Below are 13,787 nucleotides of genomic sequence, written 5' to 3' on the forward strand. Positions count from 1 at the left end.
AGGCGTGGCCGAAGGTGACGGCGGAGCGTGCCCAGCCTGGGAGCACCGTCGGCGGGGCTCAGCTACGCAAGAGCCGGTGTGCAGGTGGTGGGACTGGCCCACGCGGTCGCTGCGTGAGGCCCCTGGAGTGGAGCTGCCCGGGGGCTACTGCAGACCTACTGCTGCCGCCGGAGATCGGCCGCGGCAGGAGCGGCATCTGCTGAGGCCGACAGAGAAAGGGAACGGTGCAGCGCTGTGTGGAGGGCCCGCCAGTGGAGTGCCATTTGCCCGTCGACCAGACGTCGGCTCCGGGGGACCCCGGCCCGAGGTGAGGTGCGGTGAGCGGGCGAGGGGTCCACCCAGTGAAAGCGTGCTCGGCCCCGTGGTTTGGAGGGCAGGCGAGGCGCTACAGCGTGACGCTGCCCGCTCTGCTGGACATCGGAGGGTCTGACTGGACCGGAATACCCGCCAGGAGGGGTGCTGTGAGGTCGTTCAAGGACGCGGGGGCCTGTCTGGTGGGCCCCGGGGAGCCGGACTTTTTGCACGTTGCCGGTCGCCATTTTGGAAGACGCATTGGCTGCGCACCTGAGCGAGGGGTAGTCCTCCGTGAGGTGCCTTTAGGGCACGTGTTGGTACCTTGGACTGGTGAGAGGAGGCCTGCGGTGGTGTACTTCCTGGGTCAGTACGGCCTACGTCGGGACCGGTGGCTGGTCCAACGAACTGGGGAAGGCGGCGCTTGTCCCGACGGCACGGTGAGAGTATGGCCGAGTGAGTGTTTGGGGGACGGACACCTTCCCACCGGCAGCGTGGTGCGAGGGGGAACAACAGGGGGCCCTGCGGAGGGGCTCTGAAGGCAGTCGACGGCCCCACGCTTTCAGGTGAGGTACCGGGCCCTCCCGCTGGTTTGAAACCCGGACCCGTTTCGCCGCATAGCATCAGTCGCGGCCCGGCCGCGAGCCCCGCGGGACATATCCTCTGTCCGGGAACGGAAAGATAGAACCATTAAGGACCTGTTCACCCCCACCACGTCGGGGAAGCGGGCAGACCCCACGGCGGCGGGTCAGCGGGTTGGTGCCGACAAGATGGCCACGGGCTCCCCTACCTCTGGAACGGCGAGTGCCAAAGAGCCCATCACCAAGGCCTTTCTAGAATCCCTCTTCGGTGGGCTGCGGGAGGACATCCACGCTCTGAAGCAGGAGTTACAGGAGGAGATCAGAGAGGTCCCCCGTGACGCGGATGCCATAGGAGAAAGGGTGGCCGACTTAGAGACGGTGTGCAGGTGGTGGGACGGGCCCACGCGGTCGCTGCGTGAGGCCCCTGGAGTGGAGCTGCCCGGGGGCTACTGCAGACCTACTGCCGCCGCCGGAGATCGGCCGCGGCAGGAGCGGCATCTGCTGAGGCCGACAGAGAAAGGGAACGGTGCAGCGCTGTGTGGAGGGCCCGCCAGTGGAGTGCCATTTGCCCGTCGACCAGACATCGGCTCCGGGGGACCCCGGCCCGAGGTGAGGTGCGGTGAGCGGGCGAGGGGTCCACCCAGTGAAAGCGTGCTCGGCCCCGTGGTTTGGAGGGCAGGCGAGGCGCTACAGCGTGACGCTGCCCGCTCCGCTGGACATCGGAGGGTCTGACTGGACCGGAATACCCGCCTATGTGTGGGAGGCCCGTTCAACCCTCATGAGTGGTCTGGTCGACATGTTTCATGCCATCACGGCAATTCATCAGGACCAAAAAGGTGCTCATAAACTTAAAAAAGAGCCCATAGTGGGCTACAGGGTTAAGTGAATACAACCTGAGGGGTCAGGATCTGGAACAGGAGGAGTTCCTGTATCGTTGTCTGCCCCTCAGTCGCTGTTGAAGGTTTTCCCAGGCAGCTTGAGTGGGACCTGCGTAATCGTTTTGTGATCTTGATCACGCGTGGAAGTTACCTCTCAACCTAGGTCCGTATGGCCGGCAAAGCTCGGTCATGAAGCAGCTGCTTCAACGATACAGGAACTCCTCCTGTTCCAGATCCTGACCCCTCAGGTTGTATTCACTTAACCCTGTAGCCCACTATGGGCTCTTTTTTAAGTTTATGAGCCCCTTTTTGGTCCTGATGAATTGCCGTGATGGCATGAAACATGTCGACCAGACCACTCATGAGGGTTGAACGGGCCTCCCACACATAGGTTGGTTGATATCCCATACCCCTCTTAATTTTAACAAAGTAGTTAGCTACAGGAATAAAATACCCAGAGTAGACTACACTAACCTTTTTTAGAATCACCACACGCCACGCTCACTACTTCACTACTAGGGCCCCTCACACTCACTCAAACATCGGCTTTGGAATAAAAGACCTCCAACAAAGTGTAGCACTGAGTGCTACCCGTCAGGCATTGCAGCGCCGGCTTGACGCAGGAGCAGGAAGCCGATGATGACACGAAGCAATCGGTTGGTAATGTGACAGTAGCCATAGAACCAACCTGTTGTGTGAGGTTTCCTTAATTCCGACAAGGGACACCCGCCCCTGTCTTCCACATACAACCATTTTTCAGAGAGAGGAAGATAGTCCACTCTTCATTACGTGTATACCACCCCCAGGGGAACTTTGTGCAATTGGTTGGAATATAGTTTATTGGGACGTGCACACTGGACCCCTATAAATATTGTCCCCCTCCTGTCCCTCCTTGTTGTTAACTGGACAAAAAGGTCTGCCAACTGCGGTCCTTCTGGGAGGCATGCCGTCTTTTGGACATTGAGGAGCCGAAGGAGAGGAGGAGCGGCCGCCCGTCAGGGGGGCGACAGGGGTGGACCACACCGGACAGTGGCAACAGCAACGGCGGAAACGCAGGCCCAAACGTCCGCCCATGGGGGAGAGCAAGAAAGGTCAACGAGCGGAGCAGCGACGGAACTGGCGAGTCCGGACAGCGGTTGAATGTCGAACACGACACGCAGTGGCATTACTGAGAAAGGAGGGGAGGAGACCAGAAAGGTCGGCGGCGGGAGAGGAGGCGATGGATTCGGACACATTCCCCCACTATTGACTGTTACTGTGCATCTACACTAGTGGATGATGGACAAGATTGTTTTTGGTATTCCTTACGTTGGGGAGGGGGGCTAGTTGCGGGTGGTGGGAGAGGGGGGTCTCCGGAGGGGGAGGGTGCTTGGTCCATGGGAAGGGTTGTATGGTCTATACTCCAGTGTGTTGGTTGTTGGGGGGGAGGGATGGCTCTGGGATCCCAGAGCGGGACTACACAGGTCTGCTTCTATGGCGGGGTCGCAGATACACTTCTCTAGATGGTGATGGATAATTTGGTTATCCTCACTTTAAACGTGAGGGGTCTGAATAATCCAGTTAAACGCAAAGTGATCCTGCTCCAGTTAGAACAATCTCAGGCGGACATCTGTCTCCTACAGGAGACGCACCTTATAGCCAGGGACTGTCACTGGCTTAAGTCTTGCAAATTCCCCCTTCAATTTTTTTCCTCGTGCCCTGATAAAAAAGCGGGAGTTGCGATTCTGGTGGCACGAAAGTTTAAGGGTAAGGTTCTGGGCAAGCTTGCTGAAATTAAAGGTCGACTTTTGGTCTATAGGTTTGCAGTGGGGGACTTGACTTACACAATTGGCACGATCTACGGGCCCAATGAAGGCCAAGAACAGTTCCTGCACAGAGCGCTCACTGATGCTACTGATACGACAGACCGCTACTTCTTGCTAGGTGGAGACTTGAATTTGGTGTTTGATAACTTATTAGATAGGTCCTGTCAACGCACTGCACAGGTGGGAGCGCTATCAGCCGCAGGCTTGGCCCGAATGCGGGACTTGGGGTTGGTGGATCTTTGGCGCCTGCTCCACCCCGGGGAGAAGGACTACACATACTTTTCAGCGGCCCATAAAACATACGCCCGCCTAGATTACCTGCTTGTCTCCACAGCTACCCAGACGCTTGTCACTAGCGTTGACATAGGTACGGCCTCTCTTTCTGACCACGCACCGGTCACGGTCACCCTCTCCAGGCCGGCAATGCAGTGCTCCCGCAGAGTCTGGCGTCTCCGAGACCCCTTGTTGCATAGGAAGGTGATGGTCTCCAAAATCCAGAACGTAATATCGGATTACCTTTCTCATAACAGCAACACCGACACCACGTTGGCTACACAATGGGCAGCACTAAAGACAGTCCTCAGAGGGGAGTTTATTTCTGTCTCGTCAGCGGAGAACGTGGAACGTCAGGCCAAAAGGGACGAGCTTACCCAGAAGACTAGTGAATTGACTAAGTCTGTGGCCCTCGATCTGTCGCTGGAGCCAGCCACGCGCTCCGGTTTACAGGAGGCGTTCCCCCTGCAGTGGGCCTCGGAGGTGGTCCCATACCTCGGGGTACAACTGGCACCTTCCCTACAGACCACAGTAGATATTAATTACTCCCAACTGAGACAAAAAATCAGACGCGAGTTGGGACAGTGGAAATACTACCCGCTGTCATGGCTGGGCAGGGTGGCGGCCGTCAAGATGACGATCCTCCCTCAAATACTCTACCTCTTTCGCACGATCCCCCTTACTCCGCCGAGAGGCTGGATAAAACTGATGCAGTCGGAACTTTCGCAGTTTATTTGGAACGGGAGGAAACCCCGTCTGAAGCGGCAGATAGCAATGCTAGCTCCTGAACACGGAGGGAATCGGGATTCCGGACCTGGCGACGTATTTTCAGGCGACGCAGTTGTGCTTCCTGGTAGAATGGGCCCGACGGGAATCCGGGAAACACTGGTTGTTCCAGGATCAGGCGGTCGCCGGAAGGACCCTGCAGGAGATTCCCTTTATGCGCAGGGAACACAGGCCTCCCAATCTCTATGCGTCCTTTATCACGTGAGTACCGATGGAAATCTGGGATCGAGTGGGAGTTTCCCAGGGCCTTACCACCCTCCCATCACCCCTCACCCCCATCGTCGAGAACCCGGACTTTCAACCGGGGTTGGACGGGAAAGCTTTCGCACGTTGGAAACCGGCCGGCTGTCGCGCTTTCCATCATATCTATGGCCCAGAGGGTGTAGTCCCTTTCCCACAGTTCCGTCAGGAGTTCGGCCTACCAGAATCCGAAAGGCTCCGTTATTTGCAGGTCAGGCACTGGACGCTCAACACCGCAGCGGATAGGCGCTTGACGGCTTTTGAGTATTGGCTGATCACTCGCACAACAGACAAGCAGTTAATCTCGGATCTCTATAAAATGCTCATGCACAAACACAGATATACTTACAGCGCAAGTAGGGTGCATTGGGAGCAGGAGCTGGGGAGATCCCTTACTCATAAGGAGTGGGAGGGGGTGTACTACAGGGCGCGCCACTCGGCCTACCACATGGGGCTCTCAGACACTCACGAAAGTAGCGACTTTTTGGTACTACACCCCGAGCGCCTGTATGAGATGGACAGTGGCAAGGACCCCCTATGCTGGCGGGGCTGTGGTCAGGTTGGCACGCTAGTTCACATACTCTGGGAGTGCCAATTTTTGCAGGAATACTGGCGTCAGGTCTTAGCAGATGTAGACACTCATTTTGACACAGACATCCCGCGCTTTCCCTCCTATGTCCTTCTGGGGCTGCCTAATGCACTGACCTACCCGCTAAGATCCCGGAGGGGTCGCTTGATTGCCATCGCGCTGGGGCCGGCCATACAGAATATTGTGGCGCACTGGCGATCGGAGCAGATTTCTATATACCAAGGTTGGCTTCACTGCCTCTGGATGGTTCTGCAAACACAACAATGATGGACAGAATGTGGATCAATGTCACACATTCACCCCAGTCCAAAGATCTGGGCCCAAATCCATCGTTTTTCCACTCCACACCACCCTGGGTTAGACAATGGCGATATGCAAATCAGTGCTGACCCTGTGCCCCATGGGAACAGTCCAGTCCGAACTACAAAAGCCATGTCCTTCCCAGAACGGAAACAAGCATCCGAGGACCGGCCCGGTTTCGAGGTAACACCTCTCTTCAGCCCGGCTAGCTTGATTCCAGTGGTGTGGAGTGCCTGGGACTCACGTCTGAGCATCCCCAGTACACTTAGAGCGGTAACTGCAAACACAACAATGATGGACAGAATGTGGATCAATGTCACACATTCACCCCAGTCCAAAGATCTGGGCCCAAATCCATCGTTTTTCCACTCCACACCACCCTGGGTTAGACAATGGCGATATGCAAATCAGCGCTGACCCTGTGCCCCATGGGAACAGTCCAGTCCGAACTACAAAAGCCATGTCCTTCCCAGAACGGAAACAAGCATCCGAGGACCGGCCTGGTTTCGAGGTAACACCTCTCTTCAGCCCGGCTAGCTTGATTCCAGTGGTGTGGAGTGCCTGGGACTCACGTCTGAGCATCCCCAGTACACTTAGAGCGGTAACTGCAAACACAACAATGATGGACAGAATGTGGATCAATGTCACACATTCACCCCAGTCCAAAGATCTGGGCCCAAATCCATCGTTTTTCCACTCCACACCACCCTGGGTTAGACAATGGCGATATGCAAATCAGCGCTGACCCTGTGCCCCATGGGAACAGTCCAGTCCGAACTACAAAAGCCATGTCCTTCCCAGAACGGAAACAAGCATCCGAGGACCGGCCCGGTTTCGAGGTAACACCTCTCTTCAGCCCGGCTAGCTTGATTCCAGTGGTGTGGAGTGCCTGGGACTCACGTCTGAGCATCCCCAGTACACTTAGAGCGGTAACTGCAAACACAACAATGATGGACAGAATGTGGATCAATGTCACACATTCACCCCAGTCCAAAGATCTGGGCCCAAATCCATCGTTTTTCCACTCCACACCACCCTGGGTTAGACAATGGCGATATGCAAATCAGCGCTGACCCTGTGCCCCATGGGAACAGTCCAGTCCGAACTACAAAAGCCATGTCCTTCCCAGAACGGAAACAAGCATCCGAGGACCGGCCCGGTTTCGAGGTAACACCTCTCTTCAGCCCGGCTAGCTTGATTCCAGTGGTGTGGAGTGCCTGGGACTCACGTCTGAGCATCCCCAGTACACTTAGAGCGGTAACTGCAAACACAACAATGATGGACAGAATGTGGATCAATGTCACACATTCACCCCAGTCCAAAGATCTGGGCCCAAATCCATCGTTTTTCCACTCCACACAACCCTGGGTTAGACAATGGCGATATGCAAATCAGCGCTGACCCTGTGCCCCATGGGAACAGTCCAGTCCGAACTACAAAAGCCATGTCCTTCCCAGAACGGAAACAAGCATCCGAGGACCGGCCCGGTTTCGAGGTAACACCTCTCTTCAGCCCGGCTAGCTTGATTCCAGTGGTGTGGAGTGCCTGGGACTCACGTCTGAGCATCCCCAGTACACTTAGAGCGGTAACTGCAAACACAACAATGATGGACAGAATGTGGATCAATGTCACACATTCACCCCAGTCCAAAGATCTGGGCCCAAATCCATCGTTTTTCTACTCCACACCACCCTGGGTTAGACAATGGCGATATGCAAATCAGCGCTGACCCTGTGCCCCATGGGAACAGTCCAGTCCGACCTACAAAAGCCATGTCCTTCCCAGAACGGAAACAAGCATCCGAGGACCGGCCCGGTTTCGAGGTAACACCTCTCTTCAGCCCGGCTAGCTTGATTCCAGTGGTGTGGAGTGCCTGGGACTCACGTCTGAGCATCCCCTGTACACTTAGAGCGGTAACTGCAAACACAACAATGATGGACAGAATGTGGATCAATGTCACACATTCACCCCAGTCTAAAGATCTGGGCCCAAATCCATCGTTTTTCCACTCCACACCACCCTGGGTTAGACAATGGCGATATGCAAATCAGGGTGGTGTGGAGTGAAAAAAACGATGGATTTAGGCCCAGATCCTTGTACTGGGGTGAATGTATGACATTGATCTACATTCTGTCCATCAACTGTGTTTTTTGTAATTTTCACCCCGAGTGGGCTGGGTATGCTCAGACGTGAGTCCCAGGCTCTCCACACCACTGGAGTCAAGCTATCCAGGCTGAATGAAGGCTGATAGCCAGAAACCGGTCCTTGGATGCTTGATTCCGGTCTGGGAAAGACAGGGCTTGGCAGTTCGGACTGGACTTTTCCCATGAGGCAAAGGGTCAGAGCTGATTTGCATATAGCCAGTGTCTAACCCAGGGTGGTGTGGAGTGAAAAAAACGATGGATTTAGGCCCAGATCCTTGTACTGGGGTGAATGTATGACATTGATCTACATTTTGTCCATCAACTGTGTTTTTTGTAATTTTCACCCCGAGTGGGCTGGGTATGCTCAGACGTGAGTCCTAGGCTCTCCACACCACTGGAGTCAAGCTATCCAGGCTGAATGAAGGCTGATAGCCAGAAACCGGTCCTTGGATGCTTGATTCCGGTCTGGGAAAGACAGGGCTTGGCAGTTCGGACTGGACTTTTCCCATGAGGCAAAGGGTCAGAGCTGATTTGCATATAGCCAGTGTCTAACCCAGGGTGGTGTGTAGTGAAAAAAACGATGGATTTAGGCCCAGATCCTTGTACTGGGGTGAATGTATGACATTGATCTACATTCTGTCCATCAACTGTGTTTTTTGTAATTTTCTGGATGGTTCTAGGCATGGAAAGGCTCTCGTTGTCCAGAGCAGGGGAAGGTGCTCGCTATGCTGAGCTGTGGAAGCCATTTTTAGCTTTGTTGTCTTCCGAGTTTGTGGAGGTAACTTGTCCGAGATACCTTCGATTGTTCAGGTTGACGGAGACCGAAGCAGAGAGGAAGGAGGCCGACTCGGCCCTAAAGGTTGCATGAGATCTTGGAGGGAAAGATGAGGACCAAGGACCAAGAGGGATGGGAGCTGGGAAGGGAGGGGGGTGTGGCGTCACAGGGATGGGAGGGGGTTCGTTGAGTTTTTGGGTCGGGTTGGGATTGTTGAGGGGGTCTTCCTTCCTTCTGAGTATGTCAGATGACGGAGGTGCGATGCGCATTCGACGGACTGAGGGACACTTTGGCGATGGGAAAGTGCTCGACTGAAAGTTGGTTAGAATCGAGCGGTTTAGCACTGTTTTAGGAGTTAGGCCTAAATAACTGGAAGACCTAGTGACAAATACAGAGGTCGCTTTCTAGCTTCACTATGTTTATGACGCGGCCGGCCCATACTGGGTTGTAGGCGGCTTGCTGTGTATAATCTTGACTCCTCAAGTTATGGCCTTGTTTGGTACCTTCCCATTACATTGCTTTGCCTGTCGGTCATCGGGCTGACCCGCGGCTCTCTTTCAGCTCTACTGTAATTCTGTTTTGTTGCAAATGCTCAATAAAAACATTCTATACTAAAAACCTCGGGCATGTTTAATCATCTCCTTGAGCATAGGGAGAGTATTTGTAGTCTTTTGTGGCTGAGAGAATGTCTTTAGTAAAAAATCATCCCCCAGAGGGTCTGAGTGGAGTTGAACCCCATGGTATTGTGCAGCTCTATTTATGCGCAAATCCTACATTATCATCTGGGGGGATGGTCCAGATGGATACACATCTGGTTCAGGCACATCTGGGACATTGCAGTCTTCCCAAGAGTCATGAGGCGGGGTAATTTTTGTGTCATCATCAGTATCTGTGTGATGTGGGTCTATTCCCTCATCCTCCACCCCTATATCCTCGTCATATTCTTGTGGTGTAGGTGAAAGGGGGTACTGGGGAGTGTACTGGAGAGGGTATAATGTTTGATGGTTGTGGAGGTGGAGAGAAAGGTCTCATAGGTGAGGTTGATGAGTCTTTTTTCTTGGAGGGTACCTCAGGAGTCTCTGAGGTGTCCAATTTTCTCTTTTTAGGTGGTATGGAGGTGACATGGCCAGTAATAGGGTCAATATGGAGTGTTTTTTGCTTAGGATCCGGTTAATCTGGATGGAAAAATTCTTTGGATCCACTGTCTTTCATGGGCGCCGAAGACTTCGGCTCAGAGTGATGTTTTGGCCTGTCCTCTTTAGCGCTAGGAGGGGTTTTTGTGTGCTTTTGCTTAGGTGGGAGTTTTCGACTCCGAGAATTTAGTTAGTTTTTTTTGGCTCCGAGGACTTGGGTTAAATTTGCTTCGTGTCGAAGAGTCTGTTACTTTTGGTTTCGGTTTAGGGTGCGGAGAATCTGGGTTCGACGGGACCTTTGTTTTATGTTTCGGTGCTGAAGATGGTCTTTCAGCACCGTGGTGTTGCTGGCTCGATCCTGAGCTGCCTGAAGGCTTTGTGTGACCTAGAACCAAAGGTGAAGGTGTCACGGGAGCCTTTTGTGTTTTCGCGGCCGGGGCGTCGACATCAGTACTCACTGTCCGTTGACCTGGGGTAATCGTTTGGTCTTCTGAGTCCGAATCGTCGGCTTCGGAGACGCTGGCCTGTTCATCTCCTGTTTCTGGTTCAAGATCTTCAGTTCCTGCCTCGAAGATGTCTTCCGGAGCCGAAATTGTTGATCGGGACATTTCGTAACGTTGAGCCCGGCGATCACGTATGGTCTTCTTAGACGTGAAAGAGTCACAGGCCTGGCAGTGTCGACTTTCGTGTTCTGGCGAGAGACAAAGGTTGCAGACCTCGTGGAAATCTGTGTGTGGGAATTTAGCCCCATACTTGCATTTTTTAAATGGAGTCCCTTCCATATGCTGGTTGATGGCGCCAATCGTCCTAATGGCCCACGTCAACGACCGGACTCGAAAGGTTCTTTAAAATTGGATACGCATCGAGAGAGATTGCGTTCAAAACAATACCGTCAATCGGTGAGAGTTTTGCGCGTCAAAAGGGAATCGAAATGGCGTCGACCGAAGCACAGCAAATTACATCCAAACCCGATGGAGGAAAAAAACAATCTAAGGATGGAGTCAATGCCCATGCACACTACTAACCAGAGGAGTAGTCACCTATCTCGTGACTACAAAGACTTTTACATTAACAAAGTGCAAACATCCGAGCCCAACACTAGATGGCGATCTATGCAAAGGTATGTGATCTACAGCTCATATGCCTCGAACAATATATTATTTAGGCAGAGGAAAGCCAAAGGCAGAGAACACACACAGCCTTCACCCTTCCCTTCCACTGTAGCTCAGTTTCACTAGGACTTCAGAAGAAGGGAGGGATGAATGCTGGCCAGCGCCCGGGTCTCCCTGGCTTGGCTGAACTACAAAAAGAAGTTCAGCCAAGCCAGGGAGAACTATGGGCTGACTTTAGCCCCCTTTCACAGCTTTTGCTGTGAATGTTAACCAGTGAGAGAGGGGAAGTGGAGGCCCTTTTTGAGCCCCCTTCAAGGGTGTGTCCACGCTCACTGTGATCTGGAGAACCGTCTCAATCAGGCACTGAGAAAGGAGGAACAATAAAGTGAGATGTCGACTTTTCACGTTGGAGTGGCACGTTTATTTTTACAAACACATGTATATCAATAAGGCATATTGCTGAAGAGCATTCTTTTAAGAAAACCTGGCTTCACTCTGCCAGAAGAATAAGCAAGATATCAATTGTCTCTAAAATTTTGTGATGCAAACAGAAGTGGCTATCTACTAATATATGACTTTCAGTGTAAAATGGAAGCTTTAAGAAGACATTAAAAACCTGTTTAAGAAAATACTTTATTTTCACACAACTTTCCTGAAGAGAACCATCACTGCAGGTTTAAACATTTTGGCAAGAATAAAATATCAGAGGCTTAAGATTCTTAAAAATGCATAATTTAATTTTAGCTGAATTATACAGAGTACATGTCTATCAGGCCTAGTGCCTTAAAGCACCTACCTAGGGAGAAGAACCCTAGAGGATCTAATGCTAAAAAGATACCTTAAAATGCAAGGAATTGGGTATGGATGAAAAAGCACTTGGCAAGTTGAGATAATTAAGAGAGTTTAGGATGTTATCTTATTCAGGAAGGCATCACCTGATAGGATTAGGCTTGGCAGTCCCAAATCAGATATACGGTCGACCGGAGAACCACCAAAAGACAGCTTGGAGAGTTCTGGCTTCTGATTGTGATGGTGAATCTTTTATACCTGAAATTGCAGAACTGACACTGTCCTGACATACTTTCTGACGCAGGTGGCTTGACCGCATTGTCCTAGGACAGTGGGGGCGGTCAGGTGTCCTAACGGTTGGTCGGCCATGCTTGACCGCAGAACATAAACAAAGAACATCTTGTCCTGTACATATTTCTAAAAATGTATGTGAGAGCGGAACTTACGCCAGGTGCTAGCATTTGCAAGACTATGTGTTTTTTTTTATTTCGGCACGCTAAGTTTCAAAACAATATTTCAGTGGAAAGTCCAGAGATGTGTCAACCTGTACCAGCTGGGGTTGTGTACGTGTGTGGGCGTTGGTCATGATGCTGTGGAAATTTACTGTACTCTGCCTGGTGGTGGCCCAATTTTACCCGTTGTTTTTAGTACAACAGAAAATGCACGTTTAACATTATTTAGGGCCTAGTGGATTTTTTGAACCTAAGGCAGGTCTTTTTAGCTTCTTGCTTGGGTCTATAAACCCGGGATTCAAGGAATAGGTGGGATTTCATTTGCTGATTATACATGGCAAAATTGAGGGTTTTAAAGCATATTTTCAGATTCTCTCTGGTAGGGCCATATGTGATTTTTATACTACCTAGGTAGATAAGAAGTGCTCTTTTTATTGATCAGATGGTAGATCGTGATTTTAACCCTTCATCATCAGAGAACAGCCATAGCCCTGTGCACGCTGTTAGCTGTAGAACATTTCACAGCAAGAGCTGTGAAACAAAGGCTTCCGAGCCCCCTACAGGCTCCGAGATGCCTTTGTGTTTTTTAATTAGAACATTCTGTCCTCATGGGGCGGAATGTTATACTGGCCATTAAAGGCCTGCTCCCTTGTTAAATGCCCTCACCTTTGGCTCGGGCCTTTAATGGCCATTATAGTCCGCTACGGTGGGCTAAAAACCTATATTATACCATTGGAATGTTAAGAACTCCATTGAAGACAATAGAGTAGCTGTGGGCTTATAATGGCTGGTATATACCCGGAGCTCCAACATTCCAATATTTTTCTTTCTGTTTCTCCCTTTTTAATGTAGAACATTCTACCTTAGTGGGTGGAATGTTCTAATAGCCTTATAGCAAATCTACCTCGGGATATACTTATTGCTAAGAAGCAGGGGTAAGACAAAGGCCAACAATCAAATGTTACAAAAGATAAAGAGGTCAATTTTCAATATTGCCTGTCCTCATAGTTAGTAACCCTGATATGCCACCAGCAAGGTCAAAAGTCAGATCAGCTGAATAAATCCTGAAATTGAAAAGACGACAGGTAAAGTGTTCTAACGTTGCTTCTAGCCTAAAGACGGATATAAAAAAACAGCATCTGAAAGCATACAGCTACATAGATAAATTGAGATAAATGTAAATGCAGTTTTCAGGCAAAACAAAATCAATATCTACAATAACTACAGGAACAAGTCACTTTCATAAAAGGACAGCTAAGTTTGTTGAAGATTACAAAGAGAAGCCTGCAGTGTTATGTGTAGTTTGAGTTCCTAGTACACAAACATGTATTCGCTTTGCAAACTATTTGTTGGCTGGACAAAATAACTTGGGCTCTACCCCAGACAATCAGCTGGCCTGCATTAATCAACCCTCAAACCAAAAGCGCATAATATCACACCTCAGGCTTTGTCTGGGATTAAATCTTACAGTCTTCAATGAATCGGTCTTCAAGGCAATAGCACAATCATGAGTCATGTCTAGGCTTGACTACAGAAAAATTATCTGGGTTTCCTCTGATTCACTTAGCACCACTAAAAAAGCTATTAATTGCAACAAAAGCTAGTGTCAACATTCTTGGAAGATACTTGGAAGATATCA

At 51.1% G+C, this 13,787-nt stretch overlaps 1 protein-coding gene across 8 annotated transcripts in view; it reads right to left on the reverse strand.

Moving 5' to 3' along the window:
- Nucleotides 1-13,787, reverse strand: part of PTPN13 (protein tyrosine phosphatase non-receptor type 13) — a 1,030,035-nt gene that overhangs the window by 294,449 nt on the left and 721,799 nt on the right. The gene's annotated exons all lie outside the window — the stretch shown is intronic.

This window comes from Lissotriton helveticus, chromosome 2_1 (genome assembly GCF_964261635.1).
Source record: "Lissotriton helveticus chromosome 2_1, aLisHel1.1, whole genome shotgun sequence".
In the NCBI taxonomy this organism is placed as follows: domain Eukaryota; kingdom Metazoa; phylum Chordata; class Amphibia; order Caudata; family Salamandridae; genus Lissotriton; species Lissotriton helveticus.